The sequence below is a fragment of the Lissotriton helveticus genome, chromosome 7 (genome assembly GCF_964261635.1).
Source record: "Lissotriton helveticus chromosome 7, aLisHel1.1, whole genome shotgun sequence".
NCBI lineage: Eukaryota > Metazoa > Chordata > Amphibia > Caudata > Salamandridae > Lissotriton > Lissotriton helveticus.
In genome coordinates, this window is record NC_136068.1 from 252,391,146 (window position 1) to 252,407,955 (window position 16,810).

General features: G+C 42.0%; 1 pseudogene; it reads left to right on the top strand.

Moving 5' to 3' along the window:
• The window catches only part of LOC144769032 (E3 SUMO-protein ligase KIAA1586-like), an 85,173-nt pseudogene extending 81,641 nt beyond the window's left edge, over positions 1–3,532 (top strand).
• Positions 3,533–16,810: the final 13,278 nt, after the last annotated feature.

Sequence of the window (16,810 nt, forward strand, 5' to 3'; positions counted from 1 at the left end):
GATGACGGAGCATCAGATGGGCGAGGACTCTGAGAAGAGAAGGAAAGATCTATAGAAAGACAGGGTGTTGAGGGGAGGAGGGAGATAGAGAGAAGGGAAAGACAATCAGTTAGTGGTACTGGTACACAGGGTTAGAGAGAAAAATAGAAGCGAGTAAGGGAGAGAAAGAATACTGAGGACTCTGCTACATTATGCTCCCAATCAGGGCGTTACACGTCTGTGATTGTTCAGCAACTTTGAGCGATGTTTCTAATTTTTTTAGGACAACAAGGTTGTGTTGAAATGTACTTTATTTTGCTGCGTAGAAATTATATTTCTCTAGTGTGGCATGCAACAAAACTCTAGTCCCAATTATCTATAATACTTTAGGCATTGGATTCCTATTCCCGAATGTCAATACATTGAAGTTTAATTTTCAAATGTGTAAGTTTGATGCCTTAAATAAGTCAGCACAGGTGCTTACGCCAGAACATCCTGTAACTTATCCCTCACACTGATACACACCTAATAGTTGCTACTACAACACACAGCTGTTGCAGGAATCTCAACAAAGAATCTCTGCCAGCCAGTACAGCATCTCTGTGATAGGCTCGAGAATTGGGGTAGCTTGCAGTTTCACTCTTCTTACCATTAAACACAGGCCTAGCCTACAAGCTGCCTGCAAAGTGCCCTTGAGGCTTTGCATTAACCCAGGCATGGGTCTGCTTTTCCTATCTGGGTAAGTGAGTTTCCCCCATTTTCTAGGGAGGCCAGCTCACCTCACTAGCCCATTCCTGAGCCTGAGATTGCCTGAAGTTAGAGTGCCAAGCCCTAGAGGTGCCATAGCAAATGTGACAGCAGGTCAGGAGTAGGGGGTCCCTATACAACCTGTCTTCCTCACAGGATTTACTTTGCTTCAGAGACCTAAGTCAAGCCATCTTGAATCTTTACAGCTGTTTCAAAGAGGTAGCCTATGGCCTACACACATCATTAACAAATAACAACTAGCGATATCTGGTAGCTACTCCACATGGATGTTAAATATGTGCAGATGCAGAAATGTCTTTGGTGCAACCTGCAAATAAATATTATTAGTGCATGTTACTTTGATGAATTGACATCACACTTCGCACATGTCTAGAGTGTTTTCTTTCACTTTGCATCCTTAGAATGTCTCAGAGTGGACAGAAGAAGGTTTCAAGCTACTTCATAAAATTTAAGCCCAAGATTGATGAGGAGCCTGCTAGCAAACTTGCTAGAAAAGACCATACACTTACAGTGGAAGAAGGGAACAAGGAAGATGAAGTGCGAGAGAAGGCACTAGATGATGAGAGTGACACCACTACTAGCAGCAGCGTTATCATCACCCCTACAGAAGAAAAGACACAAGATCGTCCTCTTACAGATGAGCCGCATCATGCTGTGGAGATTGCTGTAGAGATGGAGGAAACTCCAAGCACTAGCAAACAGTCTGACATATTATCACTGAAATCACATTCAGACAGAGTTTTTAGGAAAGGCATTCTTCCTAAAGGTTGGAAACATGACCAAAAAATATATTTCCAACGCAAGCATCCATGGTTAATTGTTAAAGGCCCTAACCTTGGCTGTTCTGTGTGTCGCCAATCTTGGTGCTGAGAAATCCAGGGGAATGAAATTGTCCAAAGAATGGACTGAGTCTACTGTGAAGGCATATGGCACCAATATAGAACAACAGCATAAGTCATTGAGGAAAAAGATTGGAGAACATGCACTAAGCAAGGCTCATGTTGCAACTTTAAAAATCTTAGAAAACGCTAAGAGAGATACTTTATTGCAAGTAACTGCAAAAGCACAATCTGTACAAATGTCAGCAACAGCCAGAATATTCCGTGTAGCTTATAAGGAAGCAAAGCGAAACAGGCCAGCGTATGGTTTTGAAATGGAGATAGACTGCCACCAGTTGAATGGACTAGATATGGGTCGAATTTTGCACTCCAATGTAGCTTGTTCAAACATACAACGCCACATATCCTTAGAAATGAAGAGGAAGATATTTGCCAAAATTATTGAGCTTTCCCCCAAAGTAAGTCTTTTACTAGATGAAGCCACTGCGTTAAATAGGAAAAGTTATTTAATTGTGTACATGCGAATGCAGCTAACTGGCATGGACTCCCCAGCTAATATGTTTGTTGACCTCATTGAGCTGAGTGATTTGTCAGCTGATGGCATAGTAAACAGTTTACTGTCTGCACTAAAAAAAGATCCAATTAATATAAGTGAGGACTTTCTCTCCAAATGCATGGTTTCAGTTGCCTGTGATGGAGCTTCAGTGATGTTTGGCCGCCACAGTGGTGTTGTAAAGAGGTTGCAAGAAAAAATCTCTTCCAATATTGTAGCCTGGCACTGCTCAGCACATCGCCTGGAACTTGCCGTTCATGATGTCATGAAAGATATTGGTGCTACAAATCATTTAAAAAACTTACTCGATAAGCTGTATTCTCTATTTTCCACCTCTGTTAAAAACCATTTGGAGCTTAAGGAATGTGCTGAAGCTCTTGACGTTCAGCTCTGCAGAATAGGTAGAGTGTTAGATACTCGTTGGGTTGCATCAAGCTTCAGAACAGTGGAGGCTATTTGGAATGCTTATCCTGCTCTCTACAAGCACTTTAATAGTGCAGCTGATGATGGTTCCCGTGACAGTTCAACACGAAATATGTACACAGGATTAGGAAGGCGGTTATCATCTATACAGTTTGTTGCTAATCTTGGCCTCATGTATGATGCTCTTCAGGAGTTATCCGAGTTATCACTTGAGTTACAGAAACGTGATTCTACAATTATTGATTCTCACCGGGCTATTTGTCGGCAAATAGCTGTGTTTGAGGCAATGGTAGACGGCAAGGGAACCATTTCTCACTATGTAAAAAGGCCATGGAAGAAAATATATTCCAAGGTGTGGTGCTGCACAAAGGAAAGACCACGGACAAAATCATTGAACAGGGTCAGTTTTTTCGTAGCCTTGCAGAAAATCTAAGACATCGTTTGTTGTCTACAGGAGGAACGAATTCTGCTGACAAAAAGGCGAGTATGATACACTCATTAGCGAAGTGAAAGTTTTATACAAACAGTACTGGCCTGATGAGCTACCTGTTCTTTATGGTGAAAGTGATATTGAGTCTCTGTGTAAAAGATTCAACATTGCCAGCCGAGAAACCATACGTGCCTACAGAGAGTGCAAGGAATCTGGAGGCAAAGAAATTAAAAGGCAGTTCAAGGAACTTTTGATGGCCATACACACTATTGCTATCAGTACTGCAGAATGTGAGCGGGGCTTTTCTCAAATGAATCTGATAAGCACATCCACAAGAGCATCATCGGTGACTCAAACAATATCTTCTTTAATGTTTTTAAATCTTGTTGGTCCACCATTTAGGAGATTCAACCCTATGTTCAGTCCTGGCTTGCAAAAGGACGAAGATCAGCTGATGACACTAGGAGTAAAGCAAGGAAAGAGGAGGACATGGAATGCACAAGCAATTTAGACTGTTTCTGGGGTTTTCTAGAAAAATAGATGTTGCCCATTCCAACTGAGAAAATGTGTGTCATTGCAATGTTTTGGAAAAGTTAGGCTTTACTGTGTTAGGATATTTAGTTGTTCTTGTTTATATAGGTTATTTATTTGCATTTATACCCCTTTGTTGACAGTGTCAATTTATTTAATATTTTGTTATATTTATGTGTCTTCTTCGTTTGGATGTTATATTTATTGTTCTATTTAATATATTTTATTTATTTTGTTTTTATAACAGTTTAATTGCTTTTTTTGATTTTCATTTTACGACATGTATCTATTTGTATTTATATATTTTATTTTTTGTTAGTTTGTCTTTATACAATTACATTTTGTATGGCACTATGCCTGGTTATTTTGCACTAATAGGTATGACTTATTCAAGATACGGTCAAATTGAAACTGCCCCCCTACCTATTCCTTTGGCCTTGGTATTTATTTATAAAATGTTATATAGCGCAAACCACATTTTGGTGGAGATCACATTTTTCTTTGCTTTATCTTAAGCTAAAATCTTTCATTAAAAAGTCATATTTTGAACATATGCCTCTCTTCAAATCTGTGTTGCCTGTGTCATACAGAACTACATAGTTTCATGTTTTTCTTTTTTACTATTCTTAATGTCTTATAAATGCACATATAGCTCCAGAGAGAAGTTATAGTACAATTGGTAATCATCCTTTTTTGTTTTCGTTTCTCTAAAGCAGTCGCTTTAACTGAATATTACACTATACTCCCATGCCACTGGAAGTGACAGTGGCTGACTGACTCATTCAAGTGTATTGCATGATTTTATTCAGTTTATCTGTTTGGACTAGTGTTTTCACAACATTGGGTTTTATTTTGTCACATAACTTAAGCTATGTCAAAGTTGTACCCTTGAAATCATAGACTCTGTTAAAAACTGGCATGCCCTACCCCCAGTATTGTCCTTCCCCAAATCAGCACACAGAGCACTGAAATTGTCCATTTCAATGCATTAGTGGTTTTAGCTAATTTATTCCAAATTTGTGATTTAAATGCACATTTGCTCTCATCTTTTTCAAAATGGTTCACGCCACGGGGAACCTCCTATCAAAACCTTACGAAGGCTCCCTTTCTGAAATTCAGATCAGGTATTATATTTGACTTTTAGCAGTGCCACTTGAAGATGTGGGTGGGGCCAATAAAGTGGGTGGAGCCAGTGTCGAGAGTGGGCGGGCCTAAAAAAGTGGATGTGGCCTCCGAAAAATATTTCAGCACCTGCACTTCATATTTTACACATTAAGCACTGCCTGTGGGACTGCCGTATCGTAGGCGGGCGGTCCCAAATACGAAACGATGGCAGAAGGACTGAAGTCCGTCCGCCATGTAATCAGCCCCCATGTTTTTTATCCACTTCTGGAGCCTTTAAGCAAGGCTCTAATGCTATCCAAATATTTCAAACACAGAGGCAGAATGTTCTAAATTAAACAGGGAGAAACTGAAAAATAAATATTGGATAAATATTATTTATCTCAAATTTCTCATGTTCCAATTTAGCATTATAGTCCACTGCCAAAGGCTGTACCAGTGTTTGAAAAATCCTCTTGGCAAATTATAACTCTAATCCACAGGCAAGGATAAGCAAAATGGTCTTTAAAAGCTAGTAAAGCTGTAGGCAGAAGGGCTATAATCAGGGCCACTGAAATTATGCTATTCTGTGACTGCAGTGTTTTCCGCATAATTATGGATTTGCTGCACTTGTCACATAATTCATGATCTTGTGCATAATGTATACATTTTAGCAAAGAAGATGTTATTCCGGCTCAAGCAGATCAAAAGTTACTATAAAACACTACATAAAGTGCTGCCACACAGTGACAGGCCTTTTGTTGTGCAGCTATACGCCAACTTTCAGATGATGATTGATGTATTTAATTGTTACACTGATATTAATTAAGTGAAACTTTTGCTCATACAGTGTTACGACGAATGAAAATGATGAAATCGTAAAGTAATACTGCTTCAAAATATGCCGCATTATACCAAATAATTAGGCTTTTCTTGCAGCATAATTTAGTGAACCCTGATGCATACCTGTATTCTCCCCTGCTTTATGGGTCTGGTGGACATGGCTATAAAGCTGTCAGAAATTGCCATCTACTAAGGGTAGAATGCTCCACATTAAACAAGGAGAAACCTTGGAGTGTTGGAGTAGATTGCTGATTTTAGGCATTATTGACCCTTTGTCACTCTACTGCCTATAAAGGAGCTTCCAACTTCCCAATGAAGCCATGCAATGTCTCCACCATTATATCTGCACTCTGCGTTGTACCATTCCATTGTTTCAATATTCACTGAGTTTAAAGATGTTTGCACTCTTGTGGTTTGGGTATCTCCCCAGCACAATGCCACTGACCCTTTCTTTTTAGTAAGTCCCTTTATAGATATCTTTGTCATTGTCAATCACAATCCTTTCTGGGATATTATACTTGACCAGCACTTGTGGGCTATTACCTTGGAGGTGGTTAGAACAACGGTGGCAAGGTCAGTCTCAAGATATCATGAAACAAAGTATGGGACAACCTTTCCCTGGCCCACTGGGAATGCCTCCATTCTTGTAGGACTGGCAGGCCTTCATTTCTCGGCTTTGAGGGTTAACAGGAGCCAACTCTATAATGTTATGGGGACTTCCCACTGAAACCCACAAGGAGTCATGCCAGTCTTGGTGTGCCTGGGAGTTATCAGTTTCTTAATGCTGCTTATGCTAGCTCAGCCTTTGCTGACCCACAGTAGAAGGTAGGTTCTCGTATGAAGGTACAGCTCTACCATGCTGCCGCTGCCACGATTCCTAACAGTCATCTCACTACAACCCTGGAGATTCCCAGAAACTGAAAAAAAATATTGGCTTCCATGGTACAGAGGATCGCCTTTGCTGGTCTACACCAACTGTTATCAGTTTCCTAATGCTGCTTGTGCTAGCTCAGTCTTTGCTGACCCACAGTAAAAGGGAGGTTCTTGTATGCAGGCACAGCTCTACCACGATGCTGCTGCCACGATTTCTATCAGTCGGCTCACTACCACATTGGAGAGTCCCAGAAACTGAAAAAAAATATTGCCCTCCAAGGTACAGAGAATCGCCTTTGCTGGTCTGTGCCAACTGTTGGTAAATCTGAAGTATCCTTCAGACACTTGTACTGTCTCCAGCACAAGTGCTATCATGCTAATGCCACAAGTTAGTGCATGCACCACAAACAGCACATATGGAACCCAGTAACAATAAAAATGTATGTGGGATGGATTTTTCGTTGTTGGGAAAAATACAAAAAAATCGTGATTATCAACTTTCATTATAATGAGTTGCTTCATAATGCCTTCTTTATTTCCAAGCAATTGCAGGCACAAATCTAGTGTGATCATGTCACTGGGAATCACATCCTTTCAGTCCTTTGCTTTAACTTTACAAATGTGTGTATTCTGGGAACTTTAGTGGAACTGGTTTTCATTGTCACTCTAAAATATCACAAACTCACTAAGCCTCTCCTCATAACTTAAGTGTAACATAATTTCAGTGTATCTGCCACGGACTTGTTTAGTTCAAATATGGTGCACTAGGTTGAGCAAAGAATTTCAAGTATGCCCTACCATTGACCCTGTGAAGAGGTAAAATTATAAACTGGGCTAAGTTTAAGATCTGGCAGAACAACTTAAGATGCTTGGCAGAGCTGTCCTATCCATACAAAATGGGTAGGCAGAAGTTCACCCACCCTCAGCTATTGGTTATTATGAGTGGCATTCACATGTTGCCCACCCAGTATTCATCAGCCCTTGGTTCAGGTTCAAAACAAGTTTATTTAGTAATTGGCATACCTGACATGTGGAGTATTTATTGTGCACTGACCACTTGAGTGGTGCAGTGAAAGTTGGAGCCCGCATTGGGAGAGGTGTCCCGAGTGTTTTTAGGTCGAGCCTAGGCAGCGTGCAGGTGCTGTCTCTCAACATGCTGTATCAACTCTGGGGGCTTAGACCACACCCACACATTCCAATTATTTCTTCTTGTGCCTTTCTGCATTTGTTTCTTTTCATTAGTAATCCATTGCTCTTTGTCGCGCCTTTGGGTGTGTTTTTGACTTTCGTGGGGACCTCCCCTGTTACATGACCCCTTGCTCTTTGATTTATTTATCATTTGTTTTGTGCACTCTTTTTTGCCTTTCATTTTCCGCTCTCATTCCTTTACCGCCAGCTGCACCGTTTATAGCGAGCTTCCGGTTTGCCCGATCAGTGGTGTGAAGTTAAGCACTACTCTCAAAGTATGTAAGAATAATATGCATTTTTGCATCCTGAATAAAAAGTTAATGATGTGCATTTGTTTTGTAAGCCCATTGCTCTCTATCGGAAAAAGTAAAAAACAGACTATTTTGACCTTGAATATTTTTTGCCTCTTCTGCCAAAGCTCTCGCTTTTGGTGAGGGAGAGAACACACAATATTGCGCAATATTTGTAAACACATTATATAATACGGTGTGCTTACTGATGCCTGGGCAGTAGGCAGCTGACCCGGGAGGCATGTGGGGGAGAATGGGGCAAATTTGCCAGTTTTCACTGGCTAAGCTCAGGCACGCTCCTTCTTCTCCCCTAGCACTGCCCGTGTCTGCACATACACAGTCCCCGCAGCTACTAGCACTTCCAGAGGCCAGCCAGCAGTTACTTCCTGCTTGTTTACTATATATATATTAGTTGTTTCCCATTCCATTATGGCTATCTTGGCAGGCTTAATTCGGCTCTGTTTTTACGGTAGGTGGAGAGTGGAGACATAAAACAGAAGCCTAACTGTTTCAGTGTGACAGAGTGCCACCATCACTGGCGTATGCACATGGGTTGTATTTGCCAGACTGTACACATGGGAATGTTTCTGATAATTGGTGTTGCAAGTTGTCCTGCATACGGTTGACAATCTGTAGGCCTGTGTGTATTTGTCTTTTTATGCATCTGCATGCTTGTCTGTCTCTGTTCACATGTGTCTGTGTGTGTTTACCTGGATGTCTATTTGTGTAGGTTTTTCTGTCTTTATATGTTCCCCTGTGTGTGTGTATGTATATGCTTGTCTATCTGTTCGCATCAGCAAGGTATGAATTAATGCATTACTCTATGGAGGACGCAAGTTGTGTGAGATTGTGTCAGAATGGGAATGTCTGCCAATGCTGGTCACTTGCGGACACAACTCCCATGTCTGTCTGCATTTCTGCAGCATTTTATTTTTTACTTTGAGACGAACAATCAGACATTTGCACTGTAGCAAAACTTGCATAGAGGCGTGCAGACTTGAAGCCAGCCATTTGTATTGCCTGACAAAGATTTTGTTCTTCTTTCGTTCTAGTGTTATGGCAGCTACATGTGTATGCAGTAATGCATTGTTGATGTAAAACACCTTAAACCATTTGGTGTAAAAAGACCCAAAAACACTATTTATAATGGCTCTTTTATTGTACTTCTCATTTCAATTTACATGAATAATGCACTTGACGTTCGAGTGCGATATTTGTGCAGTTTTTTGTACTTTCTCAAATAAATGATCTGAATACCAAAACAAGTGATTTATTCCCTTCTAAATTTCGTAGTGTGTCTTCCATCGCAGTACAGGTGCTCCTTGCATCTAAATTTGCAGGAATCCAGGGGCTCTCTTTGGGTTCTATTTCACACAAGCATGGCTCTTGAGGTAGCACGCATCTATAGGGTGCCATCACCTGCATGGATATGTCCAAGAAACGGCAGAAATATATGGCCCTTGCCAAGAAGACAACGTGCTATTCTGCCCTACACTGTGAAGGTGCTGCATATAGGATTGGTGGTTTGCGGCTGGCGGTCCTATCAATGGGCCCTCTCGCAGTCACATTACAATGGATAGATACACACCCAACTGATACTAACAATTATTTTATCAAAATAATAGCGTTTGGCATATTGATAGTGAAAAAACATTATCTTTGTTACAAATCTAAAGTACAGAAGTCAAGCGACCATTAAACAGGTTACGTTTTTGCTAGACCACACATTACTTAGATTGTTGCAGGTTAGTATTTCCTCCCAGCATTACTATGTATGTTATTGCTCTATCTTAAGTGAAATAAAGTTTTAAAAGTACTTACTACTTTAATGGGGCGGTCACTTTAAAGTGTGTAGCGCCTACTTCACAAAATTGTGGCTGTTTTATAGCATGTATTCCTGAATCAGACTGTATGGCCGAGTGTGTAGCAATTGTATAGCTCTTCAATATATTGCTGGACAGCACCCAGCATAATGTGCTGCATAGCTAAACACCTATAAGGCACCAAAGGCGAGACCTATTCACTATACCAATGCTTGTTTCTCTGTGCTGCTGACGTGATCACCTGTCCAGAATGTCCCTAGAAAATCTGTTATTTGAGACTGAAATCTATCACCTGCTATTCAGGGCTGGACTGGGAACACAAACCAGCCCTGGCAATTCAGCTGGACCGGCCGGGGGTGCGGAGGCTATTGAGAAGCACTGCTGTAGCATTGCTGCCCCTTTGGTTACGGGGGCCAATATTGCAGAACTGCTGCAAAACAGACCCCCACCACTCGAAAACTGTCCCTCCTCTTCCGGCCCATCGGGAAAACGCCCAGTGCCCGCTATGGCCAGTACGCTCCTGCTGCTATTACTCGATTAAAGGCTGTCTTCTGTTCTATAATTATTGTGAACATGTTGGGAGAAGAAGACATAGCCATGGTGTTTGCTATGCCCAGATTGCTCTAGGGTTGGGTGTGTGCCTGTGGATCTGTCTGTGTGGCTCTACCTGTGTATATGTGTATCTATATACAAGGAGAAGATTTGGCCTAATTGCTGACTTTGCACTTGGGAAATCAGGTTCAAATCCGGCGTCGGCTCAATAACGCCTGATTCTGGGTCAACCGCTTAATCTCCCCACGACGTAAAAAATAAATGATCCTGATCTCATGTAATTTAATCTGGTGCTTACGTGAAGAAAGTGCTCTAGTGCCCTTGGGCCAAGTTCGTGCCCAAAAAAGTTTACAAAATGTTTACGTGTGAGAGAGAGAGAAACAAAGAGTGAGTGAGTGGTTCTTTTTCATTCATCCTAGAAATATTCAGTTCTAATGGATCCGGTACCTTAGACTCACCAAGGTATCTAGTACCACTCTGCTCCCATTTCGCCACGTTCTTGATCCATATCTGATGTGATGGGACCCACATTTAGCATATTGGTGATTATTCTTAGCATAATTATGGTATTTTTGGCTTACAGTCGGTATCCATGTCTAAATGCAATCTCTGGCATAATGATGGTCATTTTTGACTTAATAAGGACTTTCATGGTATGATGATTCCCACCCTTAGCAGAACACCGTCCCTTGCATAATGGTGAACATTTTTAGCAGATACTTTACATTCCTTGTGTGCTGGCACCTAATTCTGAGGTAATGCTGGGCCTGGCATACTGGTGATAGTTACTAGCATGTAGAGGTCATCCATAACCTGACGGTAACACCCTTAGAATAATGCTGGCATCGGCACACTAAAGAGCATATTTACAAACAAATTTCGGAGAGTAGAGCGGTGCAAAAAATCATCAGCACCGCAACATTTTTAACCTGATGCGTGCTTGGGGAATTCAGCTGGCACGCTGAGAATTTGTAAATCCCATTATTCATGACGAGCTGGGCTCGTCATGAGCGTGCGAGGAGGCTACCTCATGACGAGCCCAGCTCGTCATGAGCGTCGAAGGGGTTAAAACACAGGGATGTGGCGTATTCACAAGATTACAGTGCACCCCTATGTTTCCACTAGTGATGGCACAACAAAAAGCTGCCTGGTGTCAGTGCTGGCACCCTGCCGCCATGTTGCAAGGGTGCCTGCGCTGCAGGGGTAATTGTTTATGTACAGGAAGGGACACCTTCCTTCACATAAGCATTCATTCATGGAGATTTGCTCTCTCTATGTGTGCTGGAAAGAGCAGAAAACGAGGAGAAATCAATGATTTCTTCTCATATCGCCATTCTAATGCCTGGGAATCCATGGCAATAGAATAGCACTGTTTTTGGCCCTGCCTCCGCTTTGTAAATCTGGGACGGCATCGGTGGAACGCCCACAGCAACACCCATTGTACGCCCCTTTGCTGCAGAGGACTGCTGCAGAACGGGACATATTTACAAGGTGGCGTTAAGCCATGTAAAGTGGCTTAGCGCCACCTTGTACACATGGGAAATGGCACTACACCACCTGAGCATCAAAAAAAGTGATGCTCCAGTGGCTTGTAGATATGCCCCAAAGTGTTTTCTGGCACACTGCATTGATCAGTGGTATAATAATTCACAAAGCTTGCTAATGCAGGCACTGAATTAAAAAAATGTTAGCATATTATGCATCCTTGGCTTGATGGTGCCCATGCCTGGAATAATGATGCCCATGGCATCCAAGACTTGATGCTATTGATTCCTGGAATAATGCTTCTTTTGGATCTCATGGTGGCAGTTCCTAGTCTATTGCAGCCATCCTTTGGCATGCTTTAGAGATATGGATGATGGGTTGAGACAATATTTATCAGGTTGAGAACACATATCGATCTATAGCTGTTGATAGCAAGCCACGTCCCCACACTACGTAAACTCTTCTGATTAGTCCCATTTATCCATCCATCCATCCATCATCACCTCTTAATTAAACCATGCACTCACTAATGTATTAACCTATGCACACATTCACCCATCATGTACTTAATCACTCACTCCCTCACTCATCCTTCCATGTAGTCATTCATCCATTATTTCCTCAACCATCAAATCTCGCATTCACAAACTCATGCATCCACAAAACCACATACAAAACCAACAAATCAATGAAGAACACAACCAATCAGAGGCCAGAGCTATTCGTGTTTACATCGGTTCCCTTTTTGGCAAAAACATAACTATGCATAGATGCATAACTTGTTTTGATTGAACATCAAATACAGAACTAGATTAGAAAAACTTGGAAAATTGCATACATTAACATACGAAGTAATTCAGTTTATTAGCCGCACAAGTGTCACCCAAAATCAACATAGTTTAAAACTCTAATCAATTTGGATTAATTTGTCCCTTCATCCGCTGGTATCTTCCTACCTAAATAATAAAACATCACGTTCAGGGGCATCTCTATTTTTGTCACAACTGAGCGTGGACTCACAAAAGTCTCGGTGCAGTGCAAGCAGGACAAGCACGCGCAACGTGCTCTTTCAACAAAAAGCCCGTATGTAAACACGACAATCGGCTCGCGCTCTAACTAGGCATTTCCTTCTGTGAGGAGAACAAGATGGAATCTGCGTGCTATTTACGTGCCTAGCCTGTGGGGTCAATGAGACCCGGCTGCAAATAATTAATACAGTCTGTTGAAGAGATTGTAAAAACAATTGTTTTAAGGATTTCAAGCACGAAACAAAACAACAGCTACTTTAGCTGGAAGTTAGAACCATGGTTTGAATTGTTCATGGAAAGAAATGCTGTCACTGATAATAAAAAAATGTCTCCAAGACATTTCACCTAAATTCCTACTACTATACTCCTTGAACATATTTGTGATTATCATTTAAGGAGGTTAGTACTCAAAGGGTGTATGTGAGGATGTAACCTATTACAATCAGCCATGTTGTCAGAGCTATGCTTTATTTAAGAGGCATATTTTAGGTCTGGCATGGCATCACCACTGTCTGCTCGACATAGTCTTATGAATTCTTCAAAATAGAGAGTGGGCTTTGGCTCCACCCAGAGGAGTAAGACCGTTTCACCTCATGCTATTGGCTATGTACCAGTACACCATCCAGGAAAGGCTTCCACTGCTTGAGGGACTATTTTACACCTCAAAGGTATACTCAATCATTACACTGTTGGTTACATGCATTTTTTTTTTAAATCTCCCTTATGCATTCTATACAGAAAGCAATCCTTTTGTGCCACAGTTTGTCAGCACTGGCAAAACCATTATAGCAGGCTTTAATGTAATAACCAGCATTTATGGAGGCAACACATATAAAGAACATTTGTCAGTGCCTGTGTTTACGTTTTGGCACATTAAAGTCAGCCTTATTGGCTTTATCAATGCTTGTTTCCACACTGGAAATATGAAAGCATTGCCCCTTTATCAGAATGCGCTCACTGCAAAAGGTTAATTATGTATATGTCAACAAGCTCCTAATGCAGCGATTCTCTTATCATCTGCCGCTGTAGTTGATATTCACACAGTACCATGTTTAGTGGATTTATCCGTAACTGAACTAGAGTCTGACTCTCTTCTGACAGACGATCTAGAGATCACCCCGGATCTAGAGGCTTGCCAAACGCAGACTACACTGGAATCTACTGTAGATAAACAAACTCGGGGACTGAGGGAAGGAGCCATTCCCAAACGAGGAAGCAGCAAGCCATGCGGTAATGTAGTGGCGCCCGACACCCCTTTGGAATCTGGGAGGGATTGGTCCCTACATCCATACAACCTAGCACTAATGCACTAATTGCAAATAACTCTATACCTCCTACCACCATTGTAGAGGAGATAGATAACACATGCAGAGTTTGTAAATCTACCTCGCAAATACTAACTACAATCAAAGACCTTTTTTCCCAACACTTAAAACCAATACAAATTAGTGTAAGGAACATAGAAGCCCAATTAGCAGTCCTATCACGCACTTACCCTACCGTGTCGACCTTACACCCACCTAACCAAGGGAAGGGAAACCCCATCCATCTCGCTAAAGTTCCTCAACCTCTACAATCTGATGCAGGAATCAAACAGTCTTCCCTGCCCACCCCACCCCTATTAAAATCGAAGGATATTGCTGCACCAGCAAAACAACAACAACACTCAGTGCCCAGCATGCAAAAGGTCAAAACATCTACTGATTTGCCCCAGTCTCTATCAGGATTAGAACCTGTAAAAATTGCAAGAGCTGCAAATAACGCAAATACCACAGTAGATACAAACAAAAACCAAGTCGTAAAAAACACACCGACAGTCCCACCTATAAGAACAACGATCACACAATTCTTAACGGCACCTAAAAAGTATCAAGACCCAGACGACCAGTGCACCTCCCTCCGGAGGCAACCCCTTACACGGTCATTCTAACAGGTGTTCCTGAACTAACCGAAGGTATGGATGAAACTGCCCGGTCACTCAAGAATAAGGTCCTGCAGTGGCTAAGCCTAAATAGACCATTAGAGCCCTATCATTCTGGTGGGATTTCCACTGTTCGCAGAGTAATCTGTATAGGGAACGAGCCTAAATCGATCCACGGTGATTGTATCATAGTAAACTGTAGGGATCCAACCACCGTGGACCATATTTGCTCATGGCCCTCTCTGGAGAAAAAGGGCGTAATTGACGCCCAACATCTTTCTTTCTTTTATCCCCCACTGAATACACATCGATACCCTCCCATTTTAAACTGGCAGCATCCCCAGGAAGGACATTGGAACCCTGTGCAAGCTCGGGTTAAATTCAAGCTCGCCTCCATCACTTTCTTGGCTCGACTGGGCTTGGCACCCGCATTCATCTCTTCTGAGATCACCCCCTATGTTCCCATCAGGGAACTACGCTCTTCCTCTCAGTCCCTCCTCACCATCCCTCGCTATCGTAGAAAGAAGTGGGGAGGCTCGAAATTTGCCACCCTTGCCCCGATCTTGTGGAATTCCCTCCCCCTTGAACTCCGCTCCTTCACTCTGTATTCACAATTTCGTAAACACCTCAAGGCTCACCTGTTCACTAAGGCCTTTGACTAAATTCCCAATAGCTTCCCTTGTCTCTTAGCCCTGGATCTTATCAGTTGTAGCGCCAAGAAACCGCTGGTGTATGTGCGCTGTACAAGTAATTTTAAACTCAAACTCAAACTCAACCAGGTGGGATATAGCCACAACTATGGGAACAGAAATAGGAACAGAGACTGGCATAACCAGCCCTGGCAACAAGGCAGATCCCACTATTCAATGGAGGGCTGGCAGGGTCTTTCAACCAAAAACAGGTATGATTGCCTGGAAATGGTAGATTGACCGTTAAAGGCTAAAAGAATCCAGACCCAGGCCTTAAAAACTATGGTCGCTCCACTAACGCCCGGCTTACAACCATACCTGCCTAATTCTCAGGCCCAACTAGAACCAATCCCGGTTATCACCATTAGTTCCCAGCTTCAGACTACCGCAGAATCTCGTAACACTATTCTGAATGAAACAACGGTCAATTTCCCAGAAACCTTAATGGGCGCAATCAACACTAATTTAAACCATCCACATGACCAGAGTATCATTACTGTAGCCACCACGACCTTATCAGAGCGCTTACCATCTCAACCTCCCGTTCTCCAGACACTACTTGATTCAAACAACTTGAATTTATCAATAATGTACTGGAATGTCGCAGGCCTCCGCTCCAAGCTGACATCGCAGACGTGGCTTGAAACAGTAAGGGAACACCAGATACTTTGCCTCCAGGAAACATGGTCCACCACTCCAAACCACCTAGTGGGTTATAGAACTTTCCACATCCCAGCAATTCAGGGAGCTATGGGTAGACCAAAGGGGGGTCTTGCCATCTATGTTGCTAATACTGTCCCCTCATTATCCATTCGGAAGTTAAAAGAACATCCAACTTTCCAAATTCTGCAAATAAAATTCACCAAAGATTCCACTTACACTTTGATTAACTACTATAATAACTCAACTACAATGGACTGTTTAACAACACTAACTGAAATTACTACCTTCTTAATATCCTTGCAAAACGACTCCCATTCTAACTTGGCATACACAATCTGGGGTGGTGATTTTAATCTCCCACTATGCTCTAACTATAAAAATGGAAATTGTGGCCTCCAAGATGAACATGGCAGTTGTCTGTCCCATTTCGCCCACTCTACCTGTGGCAATAAGTTAAACGAGTCTTTATTTTCCCTAGAACTGGACTTCGTAAATGATTTAGTGGAACCACAAAAAGATTTTTCTCCAACTTTCCATGGTAGAGGCTATTCAACCACGATAGACTTCATCCTGTCTTCCCAGAATCTCAAAGGCCAAGTGACTAATTTCGCTACTGGGACTGATCCCAGCAGCGACCATTTTCCGATTAGTGTAAGAGTCAAGCCAAAAATGGCTAAACCACACTCCTTCACCTCGAGCCATCTAAAACAAAATAAGCTAACTATGAATAAATTAAATGGCTACACAGTCAAATGGGCCAAGGTAGACCCAGAGGAAGTAACAGAGAGGGTTCTCGGAAAAACTAAACCATGGGTATTCGACTGCCTTTCA